Genomic DNA, 13,965 nt, shown 5'->3' on the forward strand with positions numbered 1-13,965 from the left:
ACCTAAAACTAACCTGGTTTTCAAATAATAGTTTTAATGTTGGGAGGAAAATTAAGCTCCATTAACTAATGTCATACGAAGGAAATCCAATCACATGGGTCTTAAAATATACTTTGGATAGTCTTTCACTGCTGAACATGGACACACTTACAATATTTAAGTAACATGTATAGCTAAAACAACTGACCAACAGAATAATTAAGATTTTGTGTCCGGTACATTAAGAAAATAGCCATTATTATAGGACCAAACTGTATTTTATTACAGCTAAGATGAGATAATCATTTTCTTCTGTTTATGTGGGACCGGGTCACAGGGGCAGCAGTGTAAGCAGGGATTCCCAGACTTCCCTCACCCCAAGACACATCCTCCAGCTCCCCCGGTGGGACCCCAAGGCGTTCTCAGGCCAGCCGACAGACATACTCCCTCCAGCGTGTCCTGGGTCTACCCCGGGGCCTCCTCCTGCTGGGACATGCCCGGAACACCTCCCGAGAGTGGTGATAATATCATAAAAAGGTAAATAAATTGGTGTTTTATTTCGTGAGCTATATTTAGAGTTTTATAACAGATGGCGCCATTAAACAAAGGACTTCTATCAATGACCTTAGTTTTACTGATTTGACCATCTGCAATGACATCAACACTTTCAGCAAAATGTGCTCAAGTATGAACATAAAATTGGGCCATTTTTAATATTGTTAATGTTGAATGAGCAACATTTAATAAATAAATAAAATGAAACAAAAACAAGCATGATATAACTGCGGGATAGTGTAATAATGAAGCCTTGGTTACTGAGCTATTTCTGCACATTTGTTTTGAGGAAAATTTGGGTTAATACGCAAGATGTCTTTCAGTCATAGTTTACTCTTAGCATAGTTAAATTTTCAAAAGGCAAATCTGTTTTACAGCTATGAACATATTATTTCATCCTTTCTTGATAAAATCCACTACATTTTGGCAATTTTCCAAAATGGAGATCTGTTTCTGCTATTGAGCTTTTCATATGCTCTTCCACCGATTCTGATACAGTCCAGAAGTATTTTTAAAACTGTTCAGTATAGGTCCAGTTTTCTCCTGTTAATATGATTTATTTTATTATTATTATTATTATTATTATTATTATTATTATTATTATTATTATTATTATTATTATTATTATTATTATTTTCAGTATCAATACGTCAGTTGTTTCATCTGCTCTAAGAAACATGGCACAAAGAGTTTCAATATTAACTTGAAAATGTTCATTATAGACATTGTAACACACAAACAAACAAACACAAAAAACACCTGGAAAAAAAACAACAACAAAAACATTCGACCAGGTGACAGTAATGAACAGGTCTTTGGCACCAGTAACACCACTCTCCATTACATTTGGATGGCTGTACCGCCTGTAGGGCAGTATTGGGATCACCCACAGAGTCAGTGGCAGATAGACTAATGTCAATCGCACCTGTCAGGTTATTATATAAGATCATGTGAGTGTGAATGGGACTGGAGATGTCATATACGGGTGACAGAGCAGTCACAGCCGTGATGGGGAGAGGAGGGAGGCAGCTGCAGTCACAGCAGAGTGGGATGAGGTGGGATTTAAGATGAAACGACTCAAAAGTGGAAACTGTGTTCTATTAATGGCACTTGTTATTCGCAGATGAGACAAAGAGGTGGCAGGCAGAGTACAGTTAAAAAGTATTTGTTAAAATTGGTGAATCATAAAGTTGAAACGTCAGAATAACAGGCTTTGTGTGGTTAAGTGTTTGTTTATTTGTGAATATAGAATACAGAAGAATACAGGGAGGTGGTTATGGAGGTATTCTCTTTGTCTTCTGTGTGGGTGATGTATGTAACATGCATTTCATTACAAACTATGTGTACTGTATGAGTTATTATGAGCCATTAAAGGTGCGCTGTATACATTTTCTGGTGGAGGTTTGAGCCACCTGCTTATCAACACAATGTTATTGCTTTGCCTGTAATGTTCCACAGCATAGCATTAAACGTATCTACTGTAGCTCCATGGAAATGCCACCATTCCAAGTAGAAATCAGATCTGTGGAGATGTGACCACACTCACAGTTAAAATTAATGTTTTACAAGGTAATTTTGTAGCAATAAAAGCACCTGTAATTAAAAAACAAACAAAAACAAGATGGATAAGTTTAACGCTATACTGTGGAACATTCCGGGCAAATCAAAGTTATCTCCATCAAGAAAAGAGATGCAGTTAGGCCAACAGAAAAGTAACATTGCACCTTTAAAGCAGAGAGTGTTGCGTCAGAGTGGAGCGAGTGTCAGGCCGAATAAAATCCACATCAAACTAGGAACATTTTTGCAAAATGTATCCACCAAAAGCCTGCACGTCCCTGCTATCTTTTATAGTGAAGTAAAATGTTTAATTGTCCCACACAGAGTATATCATGCATGACAGGCTTAAGAGGTACAATGAGCCGGCTCCACTGAGTTGAAAATATTGTGAGAGGAAGTGGAAAGTAGAATGTGATTAATTTTAGCTGTTGGACTGCAGATGCTCCAAGTTATTTTTGATATTATTACATCAACATATTACTGTCTGGCTGTGTCAGTCTGAATCCTTGTCCCACTTAAAGACGACAGTGTGGTAACCTTAAAGATCCTAAACACTGCTCTGTTTATCGGGTTTGGTTTGTGTCCTTGTCACCACTGGATTCCCACTCCAGATTGCTGTGGTAATGCACTGTGGAGTATCTAAACAAATGAATAATTTAAATGTTTTCAGAAGCTGGGATAACCTGCGTAGTGTTTTTTATCCTCTCTATGGCAGTACACGACCCTCTTTTCTCCCAGAATAAACTAACCAAATTCACTCTATATGTAAAACGCAGCTGTATCGACAGGGATCCCGAGAATAACAAAACAACTGTGCACTTGGGCTTTTGTTTACTTGTTTGGACAAGAAGAAGAGTCATACAGCATTAAAATCAGCTCAGCCCGAAGACAAAAATCCATTCTGCTTTAATAACTTCTGCTGCATTAGAAAAATAAAGTAATGGTGCCTTTAGTTTCCAACAAGGTCAGAAAAATCTAATTGCGATCAGAGAGTGCCTTGAACCATGAGGTTAGATAGGATGATAAAATTGACTTGTTGGACTTTGTTACGTAATGTTCAATGTTTATATTTAATGTTCTAATGATTAACCAGTGAACTTGCTCTTGACCCATGGTGTATTTTGGCCTTAAAGAGGGCGTACTATGCAAAAAACCTTTTCTTTTTTTTGTGCCATGTTATAATGTTGCTCCCTCATCAAAAAACATGCCTGAAGAGGTGTTATCCATACATGTTTGAGTATTTTAGCAACCTCTCCTGGGCCCTAATCAAACTCTCCTTACTTATTCTGTGCAATGCTCAGCCCACAAGCATTCTCCTTAGATGGACAGAAGCATGATTTAAAACTGTACACAATGACTGGACAAACTCAATCTGATGTGCAGTAGTTTGATTAGCAGGGTGCACACTGATTGTGTTGTGATAGCGCTCTGAAGGGGGTGTGACTTAATGCAGAGAGCAAAGGGAGGGGAGACCCAGAGAGTCAAAAATAACACTGAAATGTATTAAACATGTTAATATGTTGTTTTCTGTGAATAACATTTAAAACAGTAAAAGATAACATGGTGATCTAAATATGTCGTGTGTTAGTCGTTAATAATAACAGAAGTGAAAGTATCATGCAAGTACAGCAGAAAAAAACAGGGTTAAACTAAAATGGTTTATTTGTAAATTTTGACAATTTTGTTCAGAATGAATGAGAACTTCTACAAACTGTATTATCATTACATTTCAACAGGTATGTGCACAAAGTTTATAGTCCTTCCCTGACCCTGCTGCTTGGCTACAACCACTAATAAGGCAGGGTCTGGCCACAATGCTACTCATTATGTGTTGTGGGAAATGACATGACTGTTCAATGGGGATTCATTTGGGGCGAAAAGTCTAAACTGGCATTAGTGAAAGAATGTGTGAATTGTTTGGAACCTGTTTTAACTAGTAGTTTCTCTGAATTAACTTGGATAGCAACCATTACCTGCAATACCACATAGCAGAAGATGAATGAAGAAATACATGACACAACTAGAAAATTGCTTAATTACATATTAATACAGATTCTTCTCTCTTAGAGGTTCTATATTACACAAAATTGACTCTTGTGAACTTTAAACCATGTTAGAATGTCATTACCTCATTAAAAATAAATACCTAGAGAAGTTTAAAATGCTCTGTTCCACCTTATGATGTCATGATGTGGTAGTTTTCAAGTTAACAACTACCTTTTACCTTTTGTTCAGAACAGATGAAATTCCAGGGCTGAAATTATCAAAAATAATTCTAGTGAAAGTGTATGGAGTTTAAAAACACAGTGGAGCACTTCCTGTATCACCACATGACATCACAAAGTGGAACAGAGTTTTTTTTTCCTTTTGAGAGAAGAACTCAGATTAAATATACAGAATTTGGGTGTTAAACGTGTGAATGAAACAAAATACAACTCCAGGTCTGTTTTTAATGAGGAAACAATTATAACAGAGATTGGAAAATAGCATAATATGTGTCCTTTAAAGTAAAAAAAAAACTTTTTTTTGGTGCAAAACTGTTATTCAAGTTTCAAGTAACCACACCCACAAATACTGGATCAGACAATATCATACAGTTTGTTAAACAGTTTGTTAAAATGATGCACCCATTCAAACAAATCAAAGAGGATATTACCTATTCCAGCTATGGAAAACAAATCACATGCCCAACCTGTTATCTCATTTTGGGGGTCTATTGACTCGGGATAATCATTCATAGCAGTAAATATACGCAGTTTACTTTGCCACGCAAGTCAACACATGCCACCAGCACACAAACAGCAGCTGAATTATAATAGCCTCTCTCACCTTCTGTGGGAATCCTCCAAATTATTATTAGTCAAACACAACAACTGCTCACAACAACACAAGAGCGCACTGGGCAAAAAACACACAATTTATAAAGAGCAGACTTTGCAGTGCTAACCTGATATTTTTCTTTTCCACAGACAACACATCTGTCACCACTTGCTAAATTCTTTATTGCGGCGGTACAAATCTGGTTTTACAAATTCATATGCTACATTCACTGCTGTGTGTGTCATGCATTATACATTCACACACCGGCATCTTATAATAGGCCCTGACAAAGTTTGCACACCTTTTCAAAGAGGACAAAAAGCAAGAACTAGCTAAAGTGTGTTATTTATTGAGGTGGCAAATGGAATCTATTTGGGCTGGAAAATAAATCTACTGTGACATTTCGGAAAAATATTGAAATTCTATATATATAAAAAAAATTAATAAATAAATAAAAAATCCACACACGTAATATTGCAGCTCATACTGATCACTTATAATGTTTAAAATCAAATCAGACTTACTTACTTACTTAAAGGTGCACTGTGTAACTTTTCTGGTCAAAGATCCACCACCTGCTTAACTTCATGCTGTTTTTTTTGTTTTTTTTCCTGAAATGTCCTAGAGTATGGCATTTAATTTAGCTATCTCCATGGAGACAAGCAGGCCACATCACCAGGCCAAGTTACAGGTCAGATCTGTGGATGTGGATCCGTGTACAGTAATAATGCAGGTTTTTGCGGTAGTTTTGAGAAATAAAAACACCTGTAATTGAATAAATGCAAGATATATTTCATTAATGTCATATTGTGGAACATTCCGGACAAAGCGATAACATCATGGAGATAAGCGAAGGCGGACCCTCCACCAGAAAAGTTACACAGTGCACCTTTAATCAATTAAAATAAATAAAATAATTTGTAATGATGATGTATTTGTAATGTCAGACAAAAAAATATCAACACAGAGACTAATTGACGCTAAAAAAAAATAAATAAATAAAGTACTGAAACTAGACACTAGATTTGAAAGTATTGAAGGAAAAAAAAAGAAAGAAAAAAAAAAGTAGTCTTGACTTGTTGATCAGAATTAACACAAGACCACATGGTAAAATTAATAAAACTGCCTTTATTTTGTGCTGAAAATAACACAGTTCTTCGCGATATTGAAATCAAATATCAAGCCTTTTTCTTACAAACAAAAATTGAGTTTAAACTCATAGTATCGTGACAACACTGCTATAGATGCAGCCAAACAGACAAACTGACAGAATATTTAAGGCATGCATTACTATACAAGGAAAAAGTACTTGTTGAGGTGTGTCCCTGTGTTCTTCTGCAGTCTATCTTCTGATCAGTATCACCTCTATCTCCTCATCGGTCCAATCAGCTATCAGCCATCAGATCAAAACAAGGCAATTACGACGCTCTGATAATGTGTGTGCTCATTCTCACTTCTCCATGTCACTGCTGCTTCTCCTCCACTGTCACTTCTGAGTGCTATATTTTGCCTAGATCCAAAAACGCTGCAAAACAACTAGAGAGGACTACTCATTAGAATAGATAGAATAGTCTTGGTCACGACATGTCTGGTAAAACTAAAAGTGGCACGATGTAAAAATGAGGTGAATCAGGAAGAAGTATATTGTTTCTCAATAAAAAAAAAATAAACCTCTTAATTTAAATCAAATGAAAACATTTGACCTTCTTAAAATAATACTTTCCTAAACATGAACAATACAGACTTTTTATCTGATCTCCAAGTCACATGCTTTTACGGATTGAGGAATAGCTGTGATCCAGGAATATCATTGAGGATTACAAATTAATTAATTATCTCAACCTTGATTAATATTCAATCGATTGCATATCCCTACTTACCTTTTTTTTTTTTTTTTTTAAGGAATCCTGGCATGCATGAATTAACCAATAGAAAAAAAAAAATCAAAATACAAATTGATAGAAAATACAAAGTGCCAGGTTGGTTCTCTAAATTGAGTTAATTGGAGACTTTCATTATCCTGGTCAGTTAGACATTTTGGTCTATGTGCTGCGGCCAACCAGCTGCTGCCACCTATAAACCTGTGGTCCACCTTTACTCTGCTGATAACCATTAAGTTTTACAGCCTTCAAACTCAAAGTAATACCCTTCATAAAATCCAGTAGGTCCGGCATTCGGAAGCTGTTTGAGCCGCCATCATTTTTAATGAACAAGTAACACTGACCGATAGGCGCAGATTGGTGTGGGATGGAACTGGAATGGACAAAGAATATTGAGGATGCTACAGTTTGTCCACAGCAAAAAAAACAAACTCTATTTGTGTGGCAAGATCTGGGCAGTGCTTGAGAAATAAAGTGAAAAAGACACTGGTGGAGTGGAGGTTTCTCTCTGGCCAGCCAATCAGTAATCAGACGAGGGCTTTGTATTCCAAACTGATGAATTGCCAGTTGGACATTTTTGAAGTCCATTAAACACAATTAAGTTGTTGACAATGTTTAACCAGAGATGGCCAGTGCTGGTTTAAATAATTTGTCAGTGTACCTCATTCGACTGACAGAACACATTTTAACAAGTGTTCAATGAATACATCATATTGTTTCTGCCAGGTAGTATTGTTTCTATTGCCAATTATATTCAGACTGTGTTTGGACACTGCAGAGCTCGGCATATGTCAGCTATATAAATAATTCCTGTTGTACCACTTTGTGTCTCACAACCTTGTGGTCTATGTCGTAGTAGTGCTGAGTAGTAATCAGTAATTACGATACAGTTGAAATATACAAGCTTTTTGAAATCTCTTTATATTAATTATATGTTGTTGATAATCAAACTCTAATTACACTATACTAACAGTAAAAATAGTATTGTTATCCCAATCATGGAACATATATAGTTCATATAATGTCCTCACAACTCAGTTAAGAGCATTTTATCTACATGTACATAAAATAGTAAACAAGTGGAGGTTTCAAGATGTAAACTACTGGAATTAATGTTCACTCAAATGTACCAGATATCAAAACATTTTTGCATATTTGGGGTAAAACCTAAATCCAAAGTACTTACAGTAATGGCCAAATGATCTCCAGATTATTATTATTATTATTATTATTATTACTACTACTATTATTATTATTACTACTATTATTATTATTATTATTATTATTATTATTATTATTATTATTATTATTACCGGTAGTTTATGGAATTATAATAAAATGAATTAATTCAGATTCACTACAGATTCACTTTAAAGAAAGCATCAATGTATCACAGTTGCATATTTGATTCCATTGCAAAATATCTTCTTGAAATGTTGCAAATTTCCCATGAATCAATATTTTCTAACGCAAACAAAATGCAAAACGCAACTCTGGTATTGCAATATTTATCTGACCAATATTTTCAGCCTTGATGTTTACCGATACAATGCTAATGCGCTAAAGATTTCCAATGACTTGCTGGAATTATAGCCGCAGCCAATGTTGTGTCATTCCGTAATGGCCTTCCATACATTCACCCTTAGCAGCCATTTCTTTCAAAACTGCCCACACCTTTGAGGAAAAACGGCAGCTAGGCTAACATGTGCATGGTGACTTATAATTAGTGTACTCCATGACTCACTAGCACGGCTTGAAAGAATCCTTTAAAAGACTATGCCGCATGTTTTAATGATGGCTTCGGTCAGAGCTCCTTTAATATCACAAAAAAAGGGAAATAACTCACTCGCTAATGGAGGATATCTGGTGAACTGAAGCATCCAGCTATATAAGAAAGTCTCAACTTTTAATGGGTTTTTTGCAAGCTTGCGTACAAAACAAGATTTTCCAAGAATGTCAGTGTTGTTTGGTGAGTTATGCTTGAGACAAAATGGCAGTTACAAGGTCTCACGGATGACTGTTACATGCTATTCTTAAAAGGATGTTACACAATGCAGTTACCATGGCATTTAGTTCTTCTTCCATCCCCAAAGCTTCGCAGACAGATAATGGGCCAGGTCAAGCTCTCTTCCTGCTTTACTCTCCCCGATCCAAACGTGACTAAGAGCTGGGTCGTTTTAACCTCGCGATTCTCTCCCTCACGACATCTCTGCGTAAAAATGATGGTCCGCACACACCTAGAAAACCTGCTACAGTGTGCACTCTGCTCCAACAGATGGGGAAGATAGGTGCTATATGAGATACTCGCCTGGACAGAAGGTGACAAAATGTATGGGGATATAGATAGCAACAGCATGAGGATTCTGCTACTTTCTGCTATATTTGTCAAGAGGTTTTCTATTGTCTTGGTTTCACACAGCAGCAACACGTTACAGAAAAGTACAATAATACATAAGACATGGAGGCTCTGTGGTTTGGCAATCTTTCCAGCAAAATAGTTAGATTCCCAGGCAGTGTGGGTTGCCATGTGGAGTTTATATTAGGCCTGCAACTAACCATTATTTTAGTAATCACTTAATCTGGCAATTTTCCTTTCAATTAATCAATTAGTTTAGATTTGAAAGACCTGTGAATATGAGATTTTTAAAACTTTGTCCGAGATGAAGCTAAAGTGATGCCAGTAGATAAAACGTCTTTATATAATATGTTTTCACACTTTCATTAAAAAAACACCCAAAATTAACACATTTCTTGTTTTCAATTTGGGATAATTACTTCTTTGTCTAAGTAATAAAACATCTTCTGTCACCAAATGGCATGTTTTGGAGTCTGTATATAGTTCAGAAAACGATTAATTGAATGAATACTAAATTAGTTGGCAATTGTGTCAATAATGAGTTAGTTGCAATTAACCAATTAACTTGTTTCAGCCCTAGTTTATATGTTTTTTTGTTGTATCCTCCGTCAGTCCAAAAACATGCACAATAGGCAAATTCTCCATTTGTAGTCCAGCTTGTCCCAGCGGGTTTGAATGATGGGTAAAATTTAAGTAAATAAGACAATTTATCAACATCAAGGACAGTAAAGGATGCCTTAAGCATTATGAATACTTATATTTAATCTGAATATTACACAAAACAAGGTAATGATTTGAACCTCATTTCAGAACTCATTCTACAGTCTCTAACTTGAAATAGTGAATAAGGTTATTAGATTGTCTAGTTCACAGGTGAATCCTGAATTCAATTAACCCACAATGGAAACAAATCCACTAAAACTTCTTAAACCAAGGACCATGCCACTATTGGGTTTTCCAAGTTTGCCTGTCACAAAAAACAAAGTATTAAGGGTGAAATATTGCAACAGAAAATCTCACAATAACAATAGATGGGACAATGTTTTAAGATCTATCAGTTATTGAAGGATAGAGGCTGATATAGACCTATTTCCAAGCACCACCAGGACTGGGCCATAGCTAAATCTGGACTAAACCAGGTCTGTCTAATTATACAACTATAGAGACAGAATGTGGTACCTGCACCACTGTTTGAGAACCACAATTTATTTCTGAATCTTTGACCTTAAGATGTCAGTGATGTAAAGCCATACAAATACTCTAGATTCACATACATTGGACTGCCAACAGACTGACTAACCAACATCATCTGCAAAATCATGGCCTCCTTGGCAGTGGTAATAATTAATAGAGCATGGGAACAAAATTATGTATACTTAAGAAGACGCTTGCTCCATAAAACCTGACTTTAATTAACTATTATGTCCTATTTAACAATTTTAGACAAACAAAATGTGAATGTCAGATGGACCCTGTCAGATGGATTATGGATACAAATATATCCACTTACATCCACTTTCCCTCACATGTTCCCACAGCAGTGACACTATGGAAAAGCTAATGGCAGACGTCCAGCTGCTCCCACTCACACGTATGACATGGTGACAAATGCTCCTGATCTGAGAGCTGAGGGGTGTCCCACTGAAAACTGTCACAAATGCAAGAACTCTCAGCGGACTTTAAGGTAACCCTCAGGACACACTCTCTATAAGTGTGCCATTTTAAGGCTTTTACACCCCTCAATTTGTAATGCAGAGAGAACTGTTTTGTTTGATTGTAAGAAGATGTAAAATAGAAACAAGAAAAGAACAGTATATATTTGGCTACGTTGGCTTTGATGCTGAATGTTGATGCGCTATTGTTAGCCCATCAGTGATTTATATATATATATATATATATATATATATATATATATATATATATATATATATATATATATCTCAGTGGATAAATCTTAACAAATCACCCCTTGCTTTAACAGAAAATGATGTTTTAGATATTTAAAACATATGATATTAATGAGCCCTGAAGGCTGGGTCCCCAGAGCAGCAGAAAGACTTGAACATTGCTATTACCTTTAAAGTGCAAATTCACCACCAGATACTTTGGTATTTGGGTCTTGTATTTTCTTGCATATTCGCCTTGCATCACCTCTTTCATTAATGGGCAGTTATTTAAGCCATACAGATGCACCATTGATCGAGGTACACTGAGTATTCTGTATTTAGAGATAAAGTGATCCCTTGGCCTATACGTTATCGAACTGTTGAGGGGCATTTTTTTGAAAGACTGGTTTTCTAATTAAAAGAGAATTGACTTTAAATCCTTCTCTTTTATGCTTTGGTCAATATTTGTCACAATATACTTTACTTTGAAACAAATCAATTGACCACATGCCTGTATCCAGCTCTTGTTTCCTCCATGTCTGTCACTGCCCACATAGCCACATAAAGCAGTGTACCACAAATCTGGATCACAGTGCACCAACAACACCAAGCAACGGGCAGATTCAGCAAAAGTCTACAAAAGCATGTTATTACTTTTCCTGATGGGTTTCTAAATGTCACTCTCGCGTGGCTATGGGTGCTGTATCCATGTCATAGAAATTCATTTATTTCCTAAAAATGAAAACATACCATTTTTCATCGCTGACCTGTCAGAACAGAGGTCCTGTTGTCTACCATTAACTGAGAGCTGCCCAACCAGTGCTGAATATTAATGGCGTCGTCTCCCCTGGATCATTTAATTCACTATCTGCATCTTTATGTATGTGTGTGAGTGTGTGTGCATGAGTGTGTGTGTATGTGTAGCCAATGCAATGTTGTGTCCATCAGAGAGGACATCTTCTGGAGTTGGGGCCTACACAGGAGATTATCAGTGCAGCATAATTGAGAAGTCAGGCAATCACCAAACATGAATACAGTAATCAATAGGTGCTCTCAAAGACTTTAGGGGAGACATTGTTAGAAGCAGCCACTCCATATAATGTGCAGGTTCCAATTAAAACACACGAATCCAGGGCTCATTAGCAGCACCTTATTGAACGCCCCATGTTAAGTGACAGCTCATCAACAGGCAAGGCCAATCGAAGGCTCCTCTTTATCAGAAAGGAGGAGGGAAAAAAGCTGTGCTATGGCAACCGAACTGCGCGAGGATTTACATTAAAACCTCATTCTCCCAATAGTGACAGTGCGTCAAAGATGTGCGCAATGTGTCCGATTGCGCAACACACACACACCAAAAAAAAAAAAAAAAAAAAAACGAGCACGGTGGAGGTGGTTAACAGCAGGCTTACCTTTAGAAAAGACACCGGGATTATGGGGATGACGATGATGGTGGTGCTGATGCCCGGTCCATCCGATTCTTATCCTCTCTGTGGTCACCGGTTTTGGCTCGGAACTAGGCCATTTCTCCCAGCGATTATTTCTCAGGAGGCGTCGCTGGTGTGTCGGTAGTAGCTGTACACCTTCCCTCGTCTTTATCCGGCTTTTCCCCCCAAAAAAGCACACCTCAAACGGCCCCCCCGCCGCCCCTGCCTCCTCTTGTCATCCCTCTCTCTGACAACACCCTGCTCTGTGCTGATATTTCACTCACTTGTTTTAACGTTGACCTCAAACCGAGCAAGAGAAGAAAAAAAAAATCTGTGGGAATAAAACGCTATAGCGTCAAGACTAACGCAAGCACGCGTCCCCCTTCCCTCATTTGTTCATGACGGGAATAATAATCCACGGTATCGCTCTTAAAACGGAGCGGGTTTGGGGGGTTTAAAAAAGGCGAACATCTTACTCAAGACGCAAAAATCAGGTGTCCAGTCCGATTTTGAATGCAGCTCGTCTTCAAAGCGTCTCTCCCTCTCTCTTTTCTTCCACTTGGAGAGAATTAGAGCACCGGATGATGTATCTTCCGCTACAGCCGCATGTTTTGGGGAAAAAGGACGGCTTTAAATGTTCAGAATCAGTGATATGATTGCAGTCTGGAGGAGCGACAAGCCCCTGCCTCCTCCGTGTCTCTCAGTGCGTCTCTCATCCACTCACGCGGCGATATAAGGCAACGAGAGACCAATATTTCAGTGCGCAGCCGGTTGTCATGACAAGGAGAGGCGACGCGTAACTCAATAAGAAGAGGTCGCCATGTGATGGAGAAGAAAAAAAAAAAAAAACTGCAGTGGGATTTCGTTGGGATTGTGCTCAAACGTGGAACTGCAACGCACTGACGTCAGAGCAGTAGTTTTCCCGGTTACCGTTTTATTTGTGTTTGTTTGTTTGAGCAAATCAAGACAGACACAGGGGATACTACACGACTATCAAAGGACGGATATTTAAAGCAACACCATGGAACTTTTAGAGGCAATCTGGAGCACAGGGAAATACTGGATTGCTGCATTGTGTGCATCATGGACTGGTTATGGACTGTGGTTGTTGTTGTGGTTAAGTTATGTTCAATGGACATGGTTTGGGACATAGTTTTGGAAAAGTTCTTTTGTATCGTAGTCTATTTTCTCAGGTAGTGTCTATTAGTACTAAAAAATGCAGTATAAAACAAGATCAAGACAATTTTCATGAATATGCTATTTGACTCTGAAGAATATGCTCAAATCATTAGGCAAACGTAGAAAAGGAAAAAGAAAATAAACAGCATATCCTCAAATACAATTGTCTGAAAGTTATCATTAAAAGTTTGTACTGGAAATTGTAAGAAAAACTAACCATGCACTGGCTATTTAATAAAGTCTGAAATAATAAAATCGTAAAACCATTAGAAGAGCTATTCTAATGGATATTGCCCAAGGCGTTACAGTCTACAGTCATTTTCATGAAG

General features: G+C 37.3%; 1 protein-coding gene across 2 annotated transcripts in view; it reads right to left on the reverse strand.

The window, feature by feature from the left end:
- nlgn2b (neuroligin 2b) overlaps positions 1-13,169 on the reverse strand; it is a 60,621-nt gene extending 47,452 nt beyond the window's left edge. For both annotated transcript variants that reach the window (XM_033978189.2, XM_033978187.2), the window contains exon 1: positions 12,443-13,169. The gene's annotated coding sequence lies outside the window, so the exon portion shown is untranslated. The remainder of the gene's footprint in view (positions 1-12,442) is intronic.
- Between the last annotated feature and the right edge of the window lie 796 nt (positions 13,170-13,965).

Source organism: Periophthalmus magnuspinnatus, chromosome 14, assembly GCF_009829125.3.
Source record: "Periophthalmus magnuspinnatus isolate fPerMag1 chromosome 14, fPerMag1.2.pri, whole genome shotgun sequence".
In the NCBI taxonomy this organism is placed as follows: Eukaryota; Metazoa; Chordata; class Actinopteri; order Gobiiformes; family Gobiidae; genus Periophthalmus; species Periophthalmus magnuspinnatus.